This window comes from Mobula birostris, unplaced genomic scaffold (assembly GCF_030028105.1).
Source record: "Mobula birostris isolate sMobBir1 unplaced genomic scaffold, sMobBir1.hap1 scaffold_826, whole genome shotgun sequence".
Taxonomy (NCBI): Eukaryota; Metazoa; Chordata; class Chondrichthyes; order Myliobatiformes; family Myliobatidae; genus Mobula; species Mobula birostris.
In genome coordinates this window covers 81,742-96,185 of record NW_027278543.1, presented here as the reverse complement: position 1 = coordinate 96,185, position 14,444 = coordinate 81,742, and positions in this window count along the sequence as shown.

The window sequence follows — 14,444 nt, the reverse complement described above, 5'->3', positions numbered from 1 at the left end:
ATTCAGCTGATGACCAGCCTCTGCCCAGTGTGAACTGACTGGTGTGTCCACAGGTGAGAAGACCCACCACAGAACAGGTGAATGGCCTTTTCCCAGTGTGAACTTGCTGATGTACCTTCATGAGATGACCTTGAATCCCCACAGTCTGAAAAGGTGAACGGCTGCTCCCCTGTGTAAACTGACAGGCATGCCAGTCAGTCAGATGATCGAGTGAATCCCTCCTCACGGTCTGAACAGGAAGGATGATCGAGTGAATCCCTTGCTCCACTTCTTATACACGTGGACAGAGGCAGCAAAACTAGCGTGCTGTGCTCGAGATTCCCGCAGATAAATTTCTTGTCATTTTTCACCTGAAAAAATAAGTTATAAAATCCATCAATGCGTGAAGGACAACATTTCAGATGAGATCACTTGATTTGCCAAGGTGTGATCTGCTATCACACTGTTACAGTGAGGTTCAACACAAGTTGGAGAGAGAAATCATTTTCTAAATGGGCACAGTGCTGGTATCTGGAATGACCATCAAATTCTCTGATGCTCTTCCTGTCTCTATGAGAATGGGGCATTTCTGCTGTCTCCAATCTGTGACCTGGCTCAGTCTGACTCTCTCCGTTGGTATTATTCCCTGTTCCCACTGAGCTGCATGGGTGCCTGGCCCCACAGTAACTGAAACACTCTCACACAAATAGTGCAGCTGTTTTTTCTTTTATCTACTGTCAACTTAAAGTGCCACCGTTTTAAAGCCATGTGAACATTTCCTGCCCAGATGAATGGTTGGTCCGCACAGCTGTTAAAAGTAATTAAATGAATATTAGTATTATTTCAGTTTCTTGTCACAGTTATTGTAAAGTACAAAACAGAAACATTTAGTTTGTGTTGAACTATTGAACCTGTCAACTCACGTACCCCTATCATCCAGGTACCTATACAAACCTCTTCAATATTGGACTGGAGCTCACACGCACTAGTTGGGCTCTCTGCTCATTCCACACCTGGATGACCATCTGTGTGAAGAAGTTTCCCCTCATGTTCCCCTTAATGTTTCACCTTTCACCCTTAATCCAGGATCTCTGGGTGTATTCCTACCAAATCTCAGTGGAAAAAGCCAGTCTGCATTTACCCCATCTAAGTATAACCCTCATAATTTTTGTACACCTCCATCAAATCTCCCCTCAATCTTCTACATTCCAAGGAATAAAGCCCTGACCTGTTCAATCTCTCCTTATAACCCAAGTCCTCCAGACCTGGCAACATCCTTGTGAATTTTCTCTGAACTCTTTCAACTTTCATTTCCAGTCTTTTTATTAATTTTCAAAATTTTAAACATAACAATAGTATTGAAAAACAGAGAATGGGATTACATTATTAATAGCTAACATTTGCAAATATAAAATTACTGATAGTGCAAGTATGTTAGATCTCCCCAACTCTAAATATAATTGAACATGGTAAAAGATAGATGAAAAAAAAACTAAAAAAGAACCAACAAACTGGAAAAGAAAAATAAACACACTGTCACAAGGGAGTGCTGGGAACAGACCGAAATACAAGACACAGACACTGATGTACAAGGAACAGCACTTGACTAGAGTAGGGACGTGACAGGATTCAGGAAAGGAGCAAGGGCAAGATCGCAGACTTGGGCTAGGGAAAGCGGGACGAGGACTAGGAGCCATGGACTAGGAGACAAGGCTTGGACTCCGAGCCCGAGACTGGACAAGGACCCAGAACCTTGGTCTTGCCTCGGGTTCGGACCCCAGAACCAGGCAAGGACATGACATGGCATGAGGCTGGGGTCTTGGGTCTTGAGGCTTGTCTTGAGGCTGGGGCCTTGGGTCTTGAGGCTTGGCTTCATGCTGGGGTCTTGGGTCTTGAAGCTTGGCTGCGGGATCCTCGACGATCCCACAGGCAAGCTCCAAGAACCCAAGCCTCGAGGATCCCGCAGCCAAGCTCCAAGAACCCAAGCCTCAAGGATCCCGCAGCCAAGCCTCAAGACCGAAGACCCCAGCCTCAAGCCATGTAATGTCCTCGCCTGGTTCTGGGGTCCGAGCCCGAGGCAAGACCCAGGTTCTGGGTTCTTGTCCAGTCTCGGGCTCGGAGTCCAAGCCTTGTCTCCTAGTCCATGGTTCCTAGTCCTGGTCCCGCTTTCCCTTGCCCAAGTCTGCGTTCTTGTTCCTGCTCCTTGCCTGAATCCTGTCACGTCCCTAGTCTGGTCAAGTCCTGTTCCTTGTCCTTCAGTGTCTGTGTCTTGCATTTGGGTCTGTTCCCAGCACCCCCTTGTGACAGAAGGAACCAGCCAACCATGGACCCAGCGACACAGACATTGGAGATGAACTCTCGCCATCCAGGATTCCCTAGTGCCAAAACCTCTCACCCAACCACTCTAGTTGTCCTTAGTCCGGGAGAACCTCTTCAGTCGCCCGGAGGCTCCCGTAAAAGGGGAGGATTGTCGTGGTCCGGTCCGTGAAGTCCGCTTTCCGGTTCATGGTCCGGTCCGTGGACTCAGGACTCCGGGTCTTACAGCTGTCCCTTGTTTGACTAAATCAAAGGCACCTGATTCCCATCTTTGGGCTTGTAATATATGTAGCCTTGGGATTGAGTGTGGTCTGCTGGTTTGTCTTGTTGGTCCCCCCTAGAGCAACCTGCTGATAAAACCATTTGTGATCTCTAGGCCTGGTTGGAGGACCACTGCTTCATGAAGCCCTGTTGCCACTTGTTGGAGTAGTGTTTGCGATATGGATTCGACTGTTTCCCGTGCCAGCTGTGTGGCTGCCAGCCACTCTGAGCTAGGTAGGGATCCGGCTGTTTCTGTAGCCAGCTGGGGTTGCTGGCTGAACTGAGCCTTGGAGCTACCCTGGAGCAGAGATAGAGCTGTCTGTTGTTCTTTGGTGTTTGTCTCTTCTTGCCCTTGCCTCTGTGGGGTAAGTCAGGCCTTCTTGCTGTTGCCCTGGGGGCGGGGGGGGGGGGGTTCATGTCTTGTCTTCACCTCAGTGGGGTAAATCAGGCTGTCTTGCTGTTGCCCTGTGAGGGGCTGGATTGCTCTGTCACAAGGGGGTGCTGGGAACGGACCCAGATGCAAGACACAGACACTGAAGTACAAGGAACAGGACTTGACTAGAGTAGGGACGTGACAGAATTCAGGCAAGTAGTAGGGATAAGAACGCAAACTTGGGCTAGGGAAAGCGGGACCAGGACTTGGAACCATGGACTAGGAGACAAGGCTTGGACTCCGAGCCCGAGACTGGACAAGGACCCAGAACCAGGCAAGGACTTGATGTGGCTTGAGGCTGGGGTCTGGGGTCTTGGGTCTTGAGGCTGCGGGATCGTCGGGGCCTGGCTTGAGGCTGCGGGATCGTCGGGGCTTGGCTTCTTGGAGCTTGGCTGCGGGATCGGCGGGGCTTGGCTTCTTGGAGCTTGGCTGCGGGATCGTCGGGGCCTGGCTTGAGGCTGCGGGATCGTCGGGGCTTGGGTTCTTGGAGCTTGGCTGCGGGATCGGCGGGGCTTGGCTTCTTGGAGCTTGGCTGCGGGATCGGCGGGGCCTGGCTTGAGGCTGCGGGATCGGCGGGGCCTGGCTTGAGGCTGCGGGATCGTCGGGGCTTGGCTTCTTGGAGCTTGGCTGTGGGATCAGCGGGGCTTGGCTTCTTGGAGCTTGGCTGTGGGATCGGCGGGGCTTGGCTTCTTGGAGCTTGGCTGCGGGATCGGCGGGGCCTGGCTTGAGGCTGCGGGATCGTCGGGGCTTGGCTTCTTGGAGCTTGGCTGCGGGATCGGCGGGGCTTGGCTTCTTGGAGCTCAGACAGACTGGGAACTAAACATCAACATAGAGCCGGGACTTGTCCTTCGACAAGCCGGGACTCATCTTTAACACGATACTAACATGACAGAACATTGACATAGATCCGGGACTTATCCTAAGACTACTCCTACAAGTGGCAACAAGGCTCCATGAAGCATTGGTCCTCCAACCAGGCCTAGAGATCACAAATGGTTTCATCAGCAGGTTGCTCCAAGGGGAACTGACAAGAAAAACCGGCAGCCAAAACTCAATGCCAAGGCTACTTATATTGCAAGCCAAAAGATGGGAATCAGGTGCCTTTGATTTAGTCAAACAAGGGACAGCTGTAAGACCCGGAGTCCTGAGTCCACGGACCGGACCATGACACACATTAAATTAAGCTAAGCTAAACTAGACTAAACTAAAAAGTCGGGCTAACATATTACATTAGGTACAATCATTAATGTCATCAACTCCACTCCACTATCCTTATATTTTTAATTTAAAAAAGATTTGAAAAAGGTCAAACTACATCATATGACAATGTTGAATAAATGATCTCCAAGTTTCTTCAAATTTAACCGAAGTCAAGTTAGTAATAATAGTTTATTACTAACATCCTCGATCGAAAATCAATTAATTAAAACTAGGAGTCAGTTCCATGTACATGGTGATAAATCTGGTAAATTTCTGTCCAATCAATTGAAAACTGCTTTGGTCAAACGTCAGATTCTTAAGATTCGTAAAAGAGATGGTACCTTGACCATTGACCATGATGAGATAAATAAATCCTTTCAAGAATTTTACACTTCACTATACCAATCAAAATTTCCTGTAATTTTTAAGAAAACTGAATTTCCCAAAATTATCATTCAATGAACGTTTAGTATTAGAAGCTCCCATTACTGAAGATAAAATTAGAAATGCTATTTCTTCAATGAATTCAGGTAAAGCACTTGGTTTGGGTGGTTATACTGTAGAAAATTTTAAATCGTTTTCTAATATTCTCTCACCTTGGCTCTATAGAATTTTTAAGGATGCGTTATCTAATGGTAAATTACAACAATCCTTTTACGGCGCTACTGTTTCTTTAATTCTTAAAAAAGATAAAGACCCTACTGAGTGTGCATCATATAGGCCTATATCCCTGTTGAATGTGGATTCCAAGAGTTTTTTCTAAAATAGTAGTAACTATACTGGAGAAGGTATTGCCTCAAATTATTTCTGTTAATCAGACTGGATTCATTAAAAATCATTATTCATTTTTTAATATTAGGAGACTAATGAATATTGCTTATACCCCTTCATCTAGAATTCCAGAATGTGTCATTTCACCTGATGCTGAGAAAGCGTTTGACAGAGTTGAATGGACATATTGATTTACTACGCTTGAGAAATTAAATTTTAGTCCGATATTTATATCTTGGATTAAATTAATGCCTTACCCCTTTGGCATCGATATTTACCAATAATCAAAGATCTCCCCTTTCTCAGTTGTTTCGCGGCACCAGGCAAGGCTGTCCTCTTAGTCCACTGTTATTTGATATTGCTTTGGAACCTTTGGCCATTGCTATTCGTGAATCATCTAATGTATTTGGTATCACTCGGTGGAATGAAATGCATAAGTTATTTATACATATTTTATTTATACACAAGTTATTATAATATTATACATATGCTGATGATTTATTATTATATATCTCTAACCCCGAAAATTCTATTCCGGCAGTAATATCTTTGCTTGATCAGTTTAGTAATTTTTCTGGCTGCAAATTAAACCTTAATAAGAGTGAACTCTTCCCTTTAAATATGCAGGTTCCAATTTATAGATGTTCACCATTCAGATTGGTTACTGATTACTTTACTCATCTGGATGTTAAAATTACTAAGAAACATAACGATTTATTCAAGCATTTTTTTACCTTTAATTCATCAGGTTAAACAATTGTTTATTAAATGATCCCCATTGTTTCTATCAATGCTTGGTCGAATTAATGCTATTGAGAATATTGTCCTACCTAAATTTTTATCCTTGTTTCAAGCATTACCAATTTTCACTTCTAAATCCTTTTTTGATACTTTAGATTCTAAAATTTCTTCATATATATGGCAAAATAAAAATCCTAGACTAAGTAAAAAATATTTACAGAAGTCTAAAAAGGATGGTGGTTTAGCATTGCCGAATTTTAGATTTTACTATTGGGCAATTAATATTGGATATTTAATATTTTGGACACAAGATTTGGATATAACTTTGACCCCACAATGGGTAAACCTGGAATGTAAATCCTTACAAGGGTTTTCTCTGACTTCCATTTTCGGGACTTCTCTTCCATTTGTTCTTTCTAAATTAAATAAACAAATGGTTAATCCAATAATTAAGCACACGATACGAATATGGTTTCAATTTCGTAAATTTTTTGGTTTGAAAAAAATTATTTTATCAAGCCCTATTATATCTAAACTTTTCTTTCAACCATCTGTTATAGATCAAGCTTTTTTGGTATGGAAAATGAAGGGTAGATTAAGCTTTTGTGATTTATTTTTGAATAACTGTTTTATGTCTTTTGAACAGTTATCTAATAAATATAATTTGCCTAGATCTCAATTTTTCAGATATTTACAAATTAGAAACTTTTAAAATACCAAGCTACCTACATTTCCAACTTCATATCTATTTGATATCACGGGAAAAAAAATAGATTTAAATCCTTATCAGAAGGCTTTAATAGCAAGCATTTATGATTTGATTCTGAAAATAAATTCAGGTATATCTGATAAAATTAAGACTGAATGGGACAGTGAACTTCAACTTCATTTACATACAGAAAAATGGGGGAAATTTTTCAATTAGTTAACCTGTCCTCTTTATGTGCTAAACATATATTGATACAATTTAAGGTGGTACATAGGGCTCATGTGTCTAAAGATAAATTAGTTCGTTTTTATTCTCATATCAGCCCTATTTGTGATACATGTCATTCTGAAGTTGCTTCTTTGACTCATATGCTCTGGTCTTGCCCTTTTTTGGATAAATATTGGAAAAATATCTTTGATATTATTTCCACATGTTTTGTACATTGATTTACAACCTCACCCCATTACTGCAATTTTTGGGTTACTTATCCCCTTCAGCCTGCCGGATGATTGCATTCCTCACATTAATGGCTAGAAGATATATCTTACTGAATTGGAAAGAGGTCAATCCTCCCACTACATTTCAATAGTTTTCTCAAGCTATATCTTGCTTAAATTTTGAGAAAATCAGAAGTGGCACCTCTGATCCTTCGGTTAAACTTTCTTCTACATCTTCCTCTATGTTGGTGACCAAAACTGCACACAATACTCCAAATTAGGCCTCACCAATGTCTTCTACAAAGTCAACATAACATCCATCTCCAGCACTCAGTACTTCAGTTTATGAAGACCAATGTGCCAAAATCTTACTTTCCGTCCCTATCGAACTGTAGAGGTATACAAGATATTAAGAGGAATAGATAGAGTGGACAGCCAGCTCCTCTTCCCCAGGGTACCACTGCTCAATACAAGAGGACATGGCTTTAAGGTAAGGGGTGGGAAGTTCAAGGGGGATATCAGAGGAAGGTTTTTTACTCAGAGTTGTTGGTGCGTGGAATGCACTGCCTGAGTCATTGGTGGAGGCAGATACACTAGTGAAATTTAAGAGACTACTAGACAGCTATATGGAGGAATTTAAGGTGGGGGGTTATATGGGATGCAGGGTTTAAGGGTCAGCACAACATTGTGGGCTGAAGGGCCTGTACTGTGCTGTACTATTCTATGTTCTACGTATTCCCAGATTCATTTCTTCTACAACACATCTCAGTGCCCTACTGGTCACTGTGTAAGACCTACCCTGGTAGGTTCTACCAATGTGCCACACCTCACATTTGTCTGCATTAACTTCCATTTTCCATTCCTCAACCCATTTTTCCAGTGGGTCCAGATCGTATTGCAAGCCATGTAGTCTTCCTCGCTGTCCACTACACCACCAATCTCGGTGCCATCCACAACTTTGCTGATCCAGTTAACCACACTATCATCCAGATTACTGATATAGATGACAAACAACAACAGATCCAGCACTGATCCCTATTGCACACCACTAGTCACAGGCTTCCAGTCAGAGAGGCAACCATCTGCTTCCACAGTCTGGCTTCTCCCAAAGACAGTGTCTCATTCAATTTACTATCTCATTTTGAATGTTGAATGACTGAACCTTCTTGACCAACCTCCCATATGAGACTCTGTCAAGTGCCTTGCTAAAGTCCATGTAGACAACATCCACTGCCTTGCCTTCATCCACTTTCCTCATAATTTCCTCGAGAGACTCTTGTTGGTTAGACATTTGTTAGACATGAACTACCATGCACAAAGCCATGTTGCCTATCCTGCATCAGTCAACATCTATCCAAATACTTACATATCCAGTTCCTGCATATAACCTTCCAAACTTTTCCCCTACTGATGTCAAGCTCACCAACGTACAATTTCTTAGTTTACTTTCAGAGCCTTTCTTGAACAGCGGAACAACATTGGCTGTCCTCCAATCCCCCAGTACCTCACCTGTCACTAAGGATGATTTATATATCTGTGCTTGGGCCCTGACAATTTCTGCACTTGTCTTCAGCAGAGTCCCAGGGAACAACTTGTCAGGCCCTGGGGATTTATCCACGCTAATGTGCTTTAAGACAACAAACACCTCCACCTCTGTAATCTGTACAGGGTCCATGAAGTTGATGCTGCTTTGCCTCAATTCTATAGACCCTGTGACCATCTCCTGAGTAAATACAGATGCAAAAATAATATTTAAAATCTCCCCATATATTTTGTCTCCTCATATGGATTAATATCCTGATCTTGAAGAGGATTATTTTTTTTCCCTGCAATCTTTTTGCTTTTAACATATCTGCAGAATCCCTGAGGATTCTCCTTCACCTTGTCTGCTGGGGCAACCTCATGCCTTCTTTTATTTCTTTCATAAGTGTTCACTTGAATTTCCTGTATTTCTATTTGTTCCTATCTGCCTGTACCTGGTATGCACCTCCTTTTTATTGATCTGGGAGAAGAAGCACAAAGGGGTGATAGAGCTGCATGGTGGGAGGTGGGGGAAGGAGGAGTTAAACTAAAGTTGCAGGGGGAATGGAACCATGAATAACAGAACAGATAGTGGAGGGGTTGTGAAGACATATGTTGTTCAGTCCTCAGACAAAGTCAGGAATGAAAACGTTGAGCATGGTGCAGTGAATATGCTCAATCCTGTATATTTCAATACAGGGAGCATCGTAGAAAAGGCGGATGTGTTCACGGCATGGAACAACACTGGAATTATGACACTAGGATCTGGCAACTGCGTACTGGGACAGGCTGCTTTATGGCAAAACTGTGCTTGGTAAATGGGAGGCCTTCAAATGAAATTTTGAGAGTACAATGCGGGTATGTGCTTGTCAGAATAAAACGTAAAGTTAGAAACTGTATCTCTTGGTTTTCAAGAGATATTGAGACCCTGGTGAAGAACAAAATGGAGTTGCATAACAGAGATAGGCAGGTAGATTCTTATGGAGTATAAGAAATGCAAGAGAACAAGTAAGAAACAAATCAGGATTGCTAAAATAAGGCATGAGATTGCCCTCACAGAAAAGATGAAGGATAATCCTCAGGGATTCTAGAGATAGATTGAGAGCAAAAGGATTGCAAGGCACACAGTTGGTCCCCTGGAAGACGAGAATGGCAATCTACGTGTGGAAACAAAGTAGATGAGGTAGATCTCAATTATTATTTTCGTCTCTATTTACTCAGGAGATGGGTCTATGGGAGTGTGGAAAAGCGGCATTAAAATCGTGGACCATGTACTGATTAAAGAAGAGGAGATGTTTGCCATCCTGTGGCAGATTAGGGTGGATAAATCTCCAGGGCAAGACAAGGTGCTCCCTTGGACCTTACGGGAGGCAAGTGCAGAAATTGTTGGGGCCCCAGCAGAGATAATTAAATCATCCTTAGTGATGGGGGAGTTATCAGAGGATTGTGGAAGAGCCAAAGTTATTTTGCTGCTCAACATAAAACATAGAAATCTACAGCATATTCCAGGCCATTCAGCCCACAATGTTGTGCCAACCATGTAACTTACTCGAGAAACTGCCTAGAATTTCCCTAGCGTATGGCCAGATATTTTTCTAAGCTCCTATGTATCTGCCTCGACAACCACTGCTGGCAGTGCATTCCACGCACCCACCACTCTCTGTGTAATAAAACATACCCATGACATCGCCTTGGTATCTATTTCCAGGCACCTTAAAACCATGACCTCTCGTGTTAGCCATTTCAGCCCTGGGGGAAAAAAAAACTCCGGCTATCCACACCATCAATGCCCCTCATTATGCTATACACCTAAAAAAGGCTCTGAACATAAACAATGAAATTATACATTGCTTTGAAGATTTGTTAGACGTACACAACAGTATGAAGGTATAGATACGGTAAATGCAAACAGCTTTCTCCACTGGGGTTGGGTGGGACTACAACCACAGGTCATGGGGAAGTGGGGATGGTGAAAATTTAATGGGAACATGTGGAAAAGCTCTTTACTGAACTGGTCGTGAGAGTATGCAATGAGATGTCAGCACAAGTGGTGAACATGAGCTCGATTTCACCATTAAAAGAAGTTTGATAGGTACCTGGATGGTAGTGGTATGGAGGGCGATGGTCCCGGTGCAAGTGGTTGCATTAGACAGCTTAAATGTTTTTTCGGCATTGACTAGATGGGTCAAATAGCCTGTTTCTGTACTGAACTACTTCAGGTTTCCATGACAGAGACGCTGGATAAACCTGTTTGGAAGAGAAAAGGTAGGAGTGACAACGGAACAGCAATGGCTGGAGTTTCTGGGAGCAATTCAGAAGCTGAGTGATCAATACATCCCAAAAAAGTGGAAGCAGTGGAAAGGCAGGAGGAGACAACCATGGCTGAAATCAGAAGCCAAAGCAAACATCAAAGTCAAAGAGAGGGCAAATAATGAGCAAAAAACTATTGGAAAGCTTTCAGAAACCAACAGAAGATGACCCAAAAAAAAGTCAGCTGAGCTCAGGGCGTGAAATTATGATATTGTAGTCATTAATGAGTCTTGGCAGCACCCAACAGCCTGAGGCATTTAGAGGAACAAAATATTTGGGGTCTCAATATTGCCTGAAAACCAAGTTTCCCTGCACCGGTTACCTTTCAACTTTTATTTTGGCAGGCACCTACAAACTGTACATCTTCTGAAGGCCTCCCACTTACAAAGTACTCATTTGCCAGAAAACAGCCTGTTCCAATCCAGACTTGTCAGATCCTTTCTGATACCATCAAAATTGACCTTTCTTCAATTTAGAACCTCAACCCTTGGTCCAGACCTCTCTTTTCCAATATTCACTTTGAATCTCATGGCATTATGATCACTAATTTCTGTCACCAGCCCTGGATCATTTCCTAACAGCTTATTGCACCTTTCTACATCAGGAATTGTATGTACTGATTAAGGGCACATTTGACAAACTCTACCTCATCTAGTCCTTTTACAGCATGGGAGTCCCAGTCAATATATGGAAAGTTAAATCACTTACTGAATCAAACTTTGTTTCTTGACATGGTCTGCAATCTCCCTACAAATTTGTTCCTCTAAATCCCTCAGGCTGTTGGGTGCAAGCAAGTACCAATAATTCCCTGTCCTGAGCTCATCTGGCTTTCCTGCGATGCTTCTTGCATTGTGATATACACAGCTCAGCACATTCATCGCACCATGCTCAACCATTTGATTGCTGACTCTATCTGAGGTCTGAACAACATCTGACTGGTGTCAAGAAAACAACCTCTCCCTCATTGTCACAAAAACAAAGGAACTGATTGTGGACGACAGGAGGAATGGAGACAGGCTAACCCCATTGACATCAATGGATGTGGGGTTGAGAGGGTGAACAGCTTTAAGTTCCTTGGCATAAACATCACCAAGGATCTCACATGGTCTGTACATACCCGCTGTGTTGTGAAAAGAGCACAACAGCTCCTCTTTCACCTCAGATGGTTGAAGAAGTTTGGGATGGGGCCCCAAATCCTGAGAACTTTCTACTGGGACGCAATTGAGAGCATCCTGACTGGCTGCATCACTGCCTGGTATGGGATCTGTAGATGTGAACTTCCCACTATTCAGGACATTTACAGAGACAGGTGTGTAAAAAGGGCCTAAAGGATATTGGGGACCCCATTCACCACAACCACAAACTGTTCCTGCTGCTATCAGCCAGGAAAAGGGACCACAGCAAAAGGACCAACAGGCTCCGGGACATCATCTTCCACCAAGCCATCAGACTGATTGATTCATGCTGATACAATTGCATTTCTATGTTATATTGACTGTCCTATGGACAAACTATGTATTATAAATTACTATAAATTACACATTGCACATTTAGATGGAGACGTAACGTAAAGATTTCCACTCCTCATGTATAGGAAGGATGTATGTAATAAAGTCAATTCAATTCAATTCACTCTCTCCACTATCTGTTCTCTCATTCAGGCTCCCATTCCCCCTACAATTTATATTAACCACATCACCCCCTCTCCCCACACCAGCACTAGCAAGCCTTACCACTGGGATATTAGTCCCCTCTTGTTCTGTTCCCCTAACTAATGAATCCCCTATCACCGCCTTGACTTTCCTCTGCCAGGTAATCTCCCCCCCCCCCACCTTGTTGTATTGTGGGATAGCAACAAGGGTACTCTGCGATGGCTATTGAACCTCATTCCCCTTCCTGACTCTCACCCAGTTTCTTGTGTCCTGCACCTTGGGTGTAACTCACCTCTCTTCATGTCATATCTATCACCCCCTCCAACTCCTGGATGATCCCTTAAAGTGCAGGGTTACAAGCTGCAGCTGGATACATATCTTGTAGGTGAGGGCATCAGGGACACTGGAGATCTCCCCACCTTCCCACCAATGTCCACTCTAATTTGTAATTACCAGCGCGCATGTAAAACTTTTGTTGTGTATTTTTTTTACCCAGTGACAAAATGTGCACAGTGAATTTTATGTAGAGAGTTATTCGTTTTAATAGCTAGCCAATCACTATCAATAAGAACTTTGATCTCCTCTGGGTTTGATCAAGTTCATCCCCACACTCACACAAACCCTATAACAGGCCTATGACGGGTATTGAAGGATTTTCTCACCAGAGCTTTTGCACACGTTCCATATGTGATTTGCTTGCCAAATGACGTTTAAAAAATCATATTTCCAAATATCACTCCACCTATTCCCACTTGCAAATTCTCCAGCAACTTTTGCATCACCACAATCAACACAGGTAACAGGAGTTTCTGTATTGTACGAGTGGTGATTGATAAGTTCGTGGTCTAAGGTAGAATGAGATGTTATACAGCTGTCATTACATGCACAACTCTTTGAGTGATTATACAGAAAGTTTGAAGTTAATAACTCATCAACTTCTACCCTAGGCCACAAACTTACCAATCACCCCTGCTGTCAACTACTTCTGCAGGTCCAAGACGCCGACTTCTACAAAGAAGGGACCGTATCCTCCATGACTGCTGGACTAAGTGTGTAAATGTAGGATGGGACTATGTTGAAAAATACATGTGCTAGGTTTTCTAAGATTGACTCCTTCTACCTTAGGCCATGAACATATCAATCACCCATCGTATGTAAATATCTCCCCTGAACCCTCCCCCAAGTGACTGACGGTGGTGAACTAATTGATGTCAATACCAATGAATATGAAGGGAAGGGCACATTTGTGATATGAAAGCTAAATATTTCCCCATGGTAAAGATGTTTGATATCATTATCTTCTCAGAGAGAATGAGTCAAAACATGTCCTCAGGGGTAGAAAGGTCCAGAACAAGCAACACATGCAAAATGCTGGAGAAACTCAGCAGGCCAGGCAGCATCCATGGAAAATATCGAAAGAAGCTGCAGAAGATCTGGTGAATCTTCATTGCACTCTCTATAACAAATACTCTCTAACTCTTTGTTAACCCTCTATGCAATTAATTTCCATCTTCTGCAGCCCCGTGTTGCCCCAACCACTCACCTCCCACCCCTGTCACTATTTCCACCTTCCCACCTCCCCCTCACCTGGATCCACCTCTCACTCCCCAGCTCTTGCCCCATCCCCACCCCTCACCTCTTTTCTCGGACTATTTCCCGTCCCCTCTCAGTCCAGAGGGAGGGTCTCGGCCCGAAATGTTGACGGTCCATTTCCCTCCACAGATGCTGCCCGACCCACTGAGTTCCTCCGGCAGTTTGTTCTTTGGTCTGTATAACCCGTGTTAGTGTGGGGAGCGGGATTTTACACCATATTCCCGGTACAATCTCAACAAAACACAAATAATTGTCACTTTGCCCGGACCATTGGCCCCGCTTGCAGGGCAACAGTCTGCCGGTGTTTGCCCCCCAATGTGGTGAATCACCACCACCGTGGGCTCAGACATTTCCACAGATGAGCCCCTCCTGTCCCCACCGGGACAAACATCCTGTCCGCCCCCTCTCTCACCGTCTTCATCCTCTCCCTCCCCGGGGAACCGGCATCAAACCGACGGGCCGAGCGGTCTCCTCCTACCTCTCAGCGATACATCAGACTCCGGCCGCAGGAGACGCTTCAC